Source organism: Rhodamnia argentea, chromosome 3 (assembly GCF_020921035.1).
Source record: "Rhodamnia argentea isolate NSW1041297 chromosome 3, ASM2092103v1, whole genome shotgun sequence".
In the NCBI taxonomy this organism is placed as follows: domain Eukaryota; kingdom Viridiplantae; phylum Streptophyta; class Magnoliopsida; order Myrtales; family Myrtaceae; genus Rhodamnia; species Rhodamnia argentea.
The window spans coordinates 5,730,060-5,739,098 of record NC_063152.1 but is presented as its reverse complement, the minus strand read 5'-3'; the positions used below and the strand labels follow the sequence as shown (position 1 = coordinate 5,739,098).

At 41.7% G+C, this 9,039-nt stretch overlaps 1 pseudogene; it reads right to left on the bottom strand.

The window, feature by feature from the left end:
- Positions 1 to 452: 452 nt before the first annotated feature.
- LOC115731296 lies at positions 453 to 3,966 on the bottom strand (annotated as a pseudogene).
- Positions 3,967 to 9,039: the final 5,073 nt, after the last annotated feature.

Below are 9,039 nucleotides of genomic sequence, written 5' to 3'. Positions count from 1 at the left end.
GGATAATATTTTAAATTTCAACCGGGAAGCAAAAAAAGTTCATTATACCTAAACTCCATCCGATGATGATGATGTTTAGGATGGTCAATAAGTTTCTTATCAGCTTAAAAATCTATTCTTTTGAAAACAATATGTAGGATTATTACATCGTTATTGCTGGGAGGATAACAAATAAAAAAAAAGTGGAAACTATTTCTGACTTTGAGGGATTGACCGGGAGCAAAGAAGCCTGGCGAGTAATGCCTGAGGGAATGGGAGAATACGATATGGTAAGAGGACGACTGCAAAGACTCTGGAGCTGTAATTCAACACGGAAGACTTTGACATGGACATGAAATAACTTGCAAATTGAATGGATCAACCGTATTTTGAATTAATGTATTAACAAGGTCGTGTCCCTTGAAAGGCGTTCCATGAATCTTTAGACAACGGGTCAATGATGTCAGAATAAACAAGAGCTCTTTTTCTATGTTACACCTTTCCACCGCATATTCTCCAGTTAGATTTATAATGAAACTCACGTTGAGTTTAGACCTTTCAAAAGCATAAACTCATCTGAACAGCAGCTCGCACCGTCTTGCTTCGGAATTCAGCTTCGATCAATCGATAATGATATCATGTAGGATGTGGATCCATCCTGAGCTTCGTTTGTTGATGGCGTTGACGAGCCATTGCCTGATGAAGTCAACATTTCTCTAACACTGGCATCTGTCAAATATGCAGGCCGTGTCGGCATTGGGAGGGTCGTGCTCTGGCTCCCGAGCATTAAAACCACCGAACCCATGGTAGGCCGTCTCGCTACATTCTCTTGGACACATAACAACGCAATATGAATGCATCTTAACAATTCGCTTGTCGCACTGCCGTTTAACATCGGATCTACAAGGCGAAAAGGCGTTCCCTTTCTCCAATTTTTCCATGCCTGCAGTGCACAATCGCGAAAGCAAGCAAATGGGTTTTGTAATTTCACATGCGCAGGGAGAAGTATTACAGATGATCTCCACAACTTTATACTCACGTAGCCCAGTAGGTGCTCTGAATTCCCCGAACGGCTGAAGTATGAACTCTTCTTGCCACTGATGATCTCCAATACCACTACGCCAAAGCTATACACATCGGTCTTCACAGAGATCTCTCCATGCTTTACATATTCAGGAGCCATGTAGCCACTGCAACACGTGAAACACATAGATCCACGAATCATCTACCGGGAAACTGAAATTGGCGCTTGTTTTCATTGTATACTTCCTTAGAAAGGTTGAAACAAACCAAGAAGCTTTAGATAAGTTTATTTAAAACTTACGAAGTTCCTTCGATATGTGCAGTTTTTTCTATACTTTGATCCAAAACGAATAGCCTTGCTGTGCCAAAATCGGATATCTTAGGATTCATGTTATCATCTAGCAAAGCATTGCTAGGCTTTAGATCACGGTGTATAATCCGAAGGCGGGAATCCTCGTGCAGGTAAAGAAGTCCTCGAGCAATTCCTCTTATTATACTGAAACGCCTCTCCCAACTTAAAAACACACGTTTGATTGAATCTGCAAAATATAGATCATTTAGGTTCGTAGTTGTTCTGCATGTAAAGCAAAGAACTGCCAAATGGTTTGATGCAAAAACTGTCCAATCAATGCACATAGCATTGATGAAATTGAAGCAACAAATTTGAATGTCCAAGTTCGTACCAGAAATGAATCCATCAAGGCTAGCATTGGGTGCGAACTCGAGTATAAGAATTCTTTCCCCTTCTTCCAAGCAATACCCATGGAGCTTAATCAGATTATTGTGCTGGAGTCTGACCAACAGAGTGACCTCATTCTTGAAATGTTGCTGACCTTGATTAGAACACCTCTCAAGCCTCTTCACAGCAATATATTTTCCATTTTCAAGCTTGCCCTACAGTCAAATTTTCATTTGCAAGAAACAATGTTTATCTCCATGTAGTGTATGTAATTCCCAAATGAACATCTAGAAAATTTTCCACCTACCCGATACACTTTTCCGAATCCCCCTTCTCCAAGCTTATTTGCTTCTGAAAAGAAATTGATGGCATCCATGATCTCGCTTATTTTGAACTTTAAGTTTTCAGCGATTTCAACCTCTTTTGCTGAAGAAAATGCAGAGCAATCAACATGAGATCTCCAGAATCCCATCAGAAAAAAAGTTCAGACTTTCTTGTTCTTGACATGCCGATAAATCCTTATGCTTAGCTTGATAAGAAGTCATTCAATAACAGTGAAAATGCAGAACACAAAACTTCAATCCACTAACCAGATAAGACCTTCCATGGACTAGTTCTTCGTCTTCTAATGAACCAACAGGTAAAGACAATAGCCATCATGAAGAGAACTGCCGAACCTTCGACAGCATCTACAATCCATAATGACTTCGAGATATTACTTGCCAACATCAAGCAATGCTTTTAATCGAATCATTCGGCTCTACTAATCCCCATTGATACATGGACTGACAATTTCATGTGTATCAGAGAAGACTTTATCCCACATAGCAGGCACAAACTTCGAATAAGAATTGTGATTCATGAATTTAAAATCAGCAGTAACACTTAAAATTGAACCAACCATAGGTGACTTGGACATTTGCAGGTGGAGCAGGATGGTTGGCCTCGGTGACTGCAGTTGGTGGTGGCGGAGATGACGGAGGATTTCCCAGATTGGACTCGAAAAACGGGTACAAATCCCATCGGAAAATGCAGCTAGGCTTCTGAACAACACCACCTTGATGTCCATGGCAACATCCTTGATAATCATTTATGCATTCCAACAAGCAACTCTGGCAATCATCCTAAGACAAATCAGGGCTGCACTGCAACAGTGCGAACATTGTCTGGAGGTTCGGCAAAACCGTGCTCCCTGCTGCGAACTTGAGCTGTGATGTCCCCATCGAAGCCCTCGCTGCCAGCCCCTTGGTCAAGTTCCTCCATATTAGATCAAATTGATCCTGATCCATCTGGATGTGGCCGGTATTCAAAAGCCTTAATGTTGGAAATGTCTGCTTCACGCCATATATCGAACGATCAGAATAACGGATGATGCACAGAGGTTCTCCTGTCCCCCAGGTGGACGCAGCTTTCTGGTTCGGACACTTGATCATCAAATCTTCAGCAGCAGAGCTTATGCACTTGAAGCGAGTGTGTTCGAAGAGTCGCCTCTGCAGAAACCGAGCACGTAAACAACATCCGAGCCATTCCCTACCTTTCCGGAGTAGAACCCATGGTTCGAAATCATGTTGCTAGCCAGAGAAGAGAGGACAAGCTCATGGTTCTTGGCGTAATTGCCGGAGGCCGTGAAGTTGCCAATGTCGTAACAGTGTTCAGCGCCGGAGAGGCCGAACGTTAGGATGTGAAGACAGAGAAGGACAGAAGGAAGGCGACGAAGAGGAGGCTGTGCAGACATGGGGTTTGCTGGCTGCTTCAGCTCCGTTGTCAAAGATGAGAAGTATGAGTCGTCCTCTGTGGTGAAAAAGATATAAAGCCGTTGACAGAGATTGAAGTAGATGAGAACAATGCCGGAAGAAGACTATATCAAGATCTTCAATTTTAAGCTGTAGACTTTTTCCAGCGCAGCACATGGTCCATGTCAAAGCGCGCTTGCGTGACAAACGCAAATCAAGGAATTCTGGAACATGGCGTGCATGGTGAGGTAACATACTCACAGAGGCTAAAGTTGTCCGTACGAGCATGGCGGGCATCTAGCTTCATGCGGACGAGTTTTGAAACTTTGGCACCATGGCGGGCTGGGCCGATTTGTTGGTCGATCTCGGATCTCTGGATCATGAATAGAGAGTATATCATGCACATGGAGGCCCATCAGTCTCGCCTAAGGCCGGTCGGCCCAAATGGCAACATGGGCATAAGTGAGAATATGCAGATCAACACAAATTGCTTCTTCCTTTCTTGTTAACGCCTATGTTTTCTTAGCCAGACCCAGTGGCCCCTACCTCCATGGTGGTCAACCCCACCAGAGAGGGAGAGAGAAAAAGAGTTTGTGTTTGTCCATTGCCGCCATGGTGGTCAACCTCAACTTAAAGAATGCAGAATGAGTACGAAGCCTACTCATCTCGTCCGAAATAATACTTTCGGTTCAGTGATGACTATTATATTTGTTGACACTGAAAATCGACTTGGCTCTTAAATGATCATGGAGTCTACGGGAGTTCACAAGGCCTATTGAAATTTGTGTATTGGTAGCCAAGACTAGCAAATCAATGCTCGGTTACGAAGGAGCGTCGGCAACACCATGAAGTCGGTATGTCATGCCGACAGCTATGCGAAGCGATTAAGTTTGCATTTTAAATCATCTAAATGATAAGGGGAGCAGTTAGCGATGGATCCAAGAATTTCAAGAAAAGGTGCATGTGAGGAAATCACAGAGGATAGTTTTATCTTGTACGAGTTTATAAAAAGTCGGAGCCGGCTTTTTGTTAAGGACCAATCAATCAACAATCAAACTCTTATCTTTGATTTGCTATTTATCTTATCAAGCATTTACCTTTATTGCACTTTTTTCATGTCATTGTATCTTAGAATTTATTTTCATGGAGCATCATACCCAGGATAGTTATTTTGGCATAACGTTTAACTGTATCTCGTGCATTTCATTTCATATAGATAGCTTACATTTGACCCCAAAAAAAAAAAAAAAAAAAAGAAAGCTTACATTATTTAAACAAGAAAACCAAAAAGATTTCGTTTGATGCAATGTTAATTAGAAACCTTATTAGGATTGTCTGAATGGTTTTCTAGCTAACATTGCAGGTGCTTACGTTTGCTTAAGGTAAGCACATTTCTATCCCTCACTCACAATTTATTTATGCTTTCATTTATTGATTGTTCAATAATGTTTGTGCACCTGCGTGATCACATGTGCATGATAGGACTTTAGTCTAAAATTGATCCATGTTGCCTAACAAAAGATTTTTCATGAAAGAATAGTACCGAAAGGGCATTAATAGAAATATTAGCGTAATCAAATCCCCAGACTCAAAACCTCTAGTTCGCAAAAATAAAAAATTTTCTTCCGCTATTTTATTTAGGTTTCTAATCAGCCTACCTAGAATGATTAGTGACAACTCCAAATTGAAAATCTTTTCCATGTTAATCATTTGAACCTAAGTTGCGGATTGATAGAGTTTGGGAGAACTCGAGCTAGATTAGTTAATTTAATTAACTTAGTAATTCATTAACCTAAAAAATTGATTTTTTAAGTCGAGAGAGCTTGGCGAATCCACTAGGAACGTTTTTTTTTTTTATTTTTAAAAAAAATGAAGGACATAATTGGACTTATAATTTTTGAAAAAAATAAAAGGAACCTAGTGGACTTAGACCTAAATTTTTTTCATGGAAAATTTTTCTAATTGGTGATTTGGATTGACCCCTAATTTTGTTAGGTGTTATATGTTTTTATAGGGTTATGTTGATTGCAATGTTTTCTAATTTTTGTGTTGCAAAGTTGATATTCTTAATTTCTTGCAAAGTTGGAATGTTGAGTGCCTTAAACTCTCGTGCATGATTTTTCGGTTTTTGGCATTCCACCACCTAAACTCTTAGTAAAATTAAAGATGGTATCAAGATTGGGAATTTCCCCGGCCTTAATAGCGAGTAGTGGGTGACCCCATCTTTGATCCCGAGCTTTGGTATCGAGGATCCACCATCTTGGCTATAATCTCATGGCATGGATTGGATCCTCGACCTAAATGAACTCTTAAGGATTGAACATTGACCAATGTAATTTGGTATGGTTTGTCCTTCAGATTTCAAATTTTTCAAAAAATTAAAAAAAATCACCTTGCGCTCCTTGTGAGCATGTCGTTGTGATTGCCATAATGTTGGTAAAGTAAGCTTCTTAAACCTTTTTCTTGTGATTTACTTATCTCGTACATTATTTTTGTCGGTTTATGGCAAATCAGGTTGGTCTTGTCTAGCTCAATTACTTCATTTGGAGCAAGAACATTCGGACCATTTTGATGCCTAAGTCAGACCTAGGCGTGCGTTTAGCCTTGCTTGGCAGTATAGCCCATGATTATGTAAGCGTAGATTGGGGCGTTTGGTGCATTTGTTGGAGATATGGATCTGATCCGGGCTCCTTCAGGCAATCGCTCACTTCTGGGGCCCCAAACCTCTACCTTCATATTTAGTAAGCATGAGCTTACTGTCACGACCCGAACCTTACAAACCGTCGACATCCCACCTGGCCTCGCTTGCGTACGGTTCTCCAGGATCCTCGGGCCAACAAAATTAAACAACACATGCGGAAGCAACAACAATCCCCATACAGAAAACCAACAAAACTACGATAACTTGGGATGGTAAAAACACACATATGTACATATATACATAGTTGTTACAAACCGTCAAACCTAAGGCTTCAGGGGCCACTGTACAAGCCCGTGACCACCTATATCAAAAGACACGTGGTCGAAGCCCGCTATACTACCAAAATACAACACTCCACAAAAACCGAGAGGCCAACTATCCTAAGTCTCATCCTCGTTATTTCAGGCGACTACTCGGCGTCCGAAAGCTTCACAACCTCTCCGTCTTCTTCGGGTGCCACGACCTGCGGACTGGGCTCCACGTCATCAGGACCAGTATCCGGGTACTCTACAATGCCATCCGGAGGGGGAGTACTAGTAGGGTCCCACTCCCCAACACCGTCATAGGGAATGTCGAAGCCGGTCGGTGGTCCCACCGTCAAGTCCCCATAGCGGTACGTCCATGCTTCGTACGTATGGGTCTTCCAAAAGGGTTCTCCGGTATCCACCCAAATAGTAGTAATATGCCTATAGTACACCTTGTCCTCTCCTACCGGGTACTCTGTCACCACGGTTTCCATGTCCCGCGGGATCCCGAACCTTTGAGGCGGGTCATTCATGGCTAAGGCAGATGGTCCGAAAAACAACGAACCCACGATGGGGTGAGATAAAAATCTCAGTAGGAAAATCTCTAACCCTAGATCAAGTCGCTAGTGCCTCCAGACATAATCTAGGCGAGCAACAATTTCCAACAACTCTTTCTTTCTTACCCAAAAATTCCCCAATTAAATTCCAGAAAGTTCCATTCTTTCTCCAAAAATTCTCACACCTTCTCAAATATTCTACGTTACTCCCGTCTCGGCGTTCCACGCCTCAGTCCGACAATAAAATATTCTACGTACTTCGGGGCCCATTTTTAACACATCCGGCCATAATATAAATATCCACATTACTCCGAAAATATGCCACGTCACTCCAAAATATTCCACGTTACTCCAAAAATATTCCACGTCACTCCAGAATATTCCACGTTACTCCAGAATATTCCACGTTACTCCAAACATATTCCACGTCACTCTAGAATATTCCACGTTACTCCAGAATATTCCACGTTACTCCAAACATATTCCACGTCACTCCAGAATATTCCACGTTACTCCAAAAATATTCCATGTTACTCCACCGACATCATACATTCATGAAATTGAGCCTCGGACCTTTATGGAACACGGCTCTATATATATCGGGGTCTCAGACACATAGGAATACGACCTACGGATCTCGGTCTCGGACACATAGGAACACGACCGGATCAAGTCTCGGACAATTAGTCGAACACGACTCACTTTGGTCTCGGACGACTTAATTGAACACGACTTTCTTGCTTTCTCGGTCTCAGACAATCAGACGAATACCGCTCACTTTGGCCTCGGACGACTTGATTGAATACGACCCTCACATTTCCTCGGTCTCGGACAATCAGACGAATACGGCTCACTTTGGCCTCGGACGACTTGATTGAATACGACCCTCACATTTCCTCGATCTCGGATAATCAGACGAATACGGCTCACTTTGGCCTCAGATGACTTGATTGAATACGACCCTTCTCATTTTCTCGGAATAGATCGAGACCACGTGATTCACTCACGTTAGAGAATTAATAATTCGGGATCACCCGATCAATTCACACTACTCCAAGAATTAATCCAGACTACCCGATCAATTTATGCTACCAAAGTATCCAATCCACGCCATGCGACCATATTACGCTAACGTAGCAATTTATAAATCACGTGCCATTATAATTATACTAACGCGGAAATATATCACGGCCGAACAATAATAATTTTCTAACATATAATTAATTCACAACCATAGTACTATACTATAATAATGACACATTTAATTAGCACCGTGGCATAACGACTTTATGTCACATAAAAGTAACCATAGTTAATATATTAACTAACCATGGTTCAAAAATTAACTAGAGTTAAATACTAACCTAACCATGATTAAACTATAGCATAAAGTAACTCTAGTTAGGGCATAAAGTAACTAGGGTTGGTAGGGTAACCATGGTCAAACTTTGACCAAACAAATATCCTCTTGCAATTACTATTCATTGCAAGAACAAGCATATCTCACCTCCATTTCTGCAATTTTCGTCCAGCCCCTCCACAAGCCCAAATCCAACACTTTTCTTCATAAAAAATTCACAATTTCATGGTCTTTTAGCAACCTAACCACCTAATTTAGGTTTAGAAACAATCCTACCTCAAAAACTCGCAAAAACGTCCGTTGAACGGTTGAGAAAAAGCCCGAACCAATCGGCGATTCCGGCGATCCTTGCTCGGCCGGCGACTCGGCGACGATCTAGCGACTCCAAGCGCTCCAAAGCGACACCAAAGAAGGCTTGAAGAATTTTTGGCAACGGAGGGTGAGAGAGAGGGTGTTCGGCCAAGTGAGGGAGAGGGAGAGTGAGGTAGAGAGAAAGTGAGCTAGAGAGAGAGAGAGTCTTTGGATAATGAAGAAGAAGATGCCAATATAATAATTAATATAGGTTAATAATAATTAATTATGCTCCCAAAGTCAAGAGAAAAATAATTATCTCCCCTCATTGACTAGTCAATCTCGGCCAAAAGGGAAAATGGCCAAAATACCCTTAGTTCCAAGTGAAAAATGGGGTATTTTTCGAGGGCAAATGGGTCTTTTCCCATATCCAATCCAAATATACTTTTCCCGAACCTCTTTAGGGCAAAC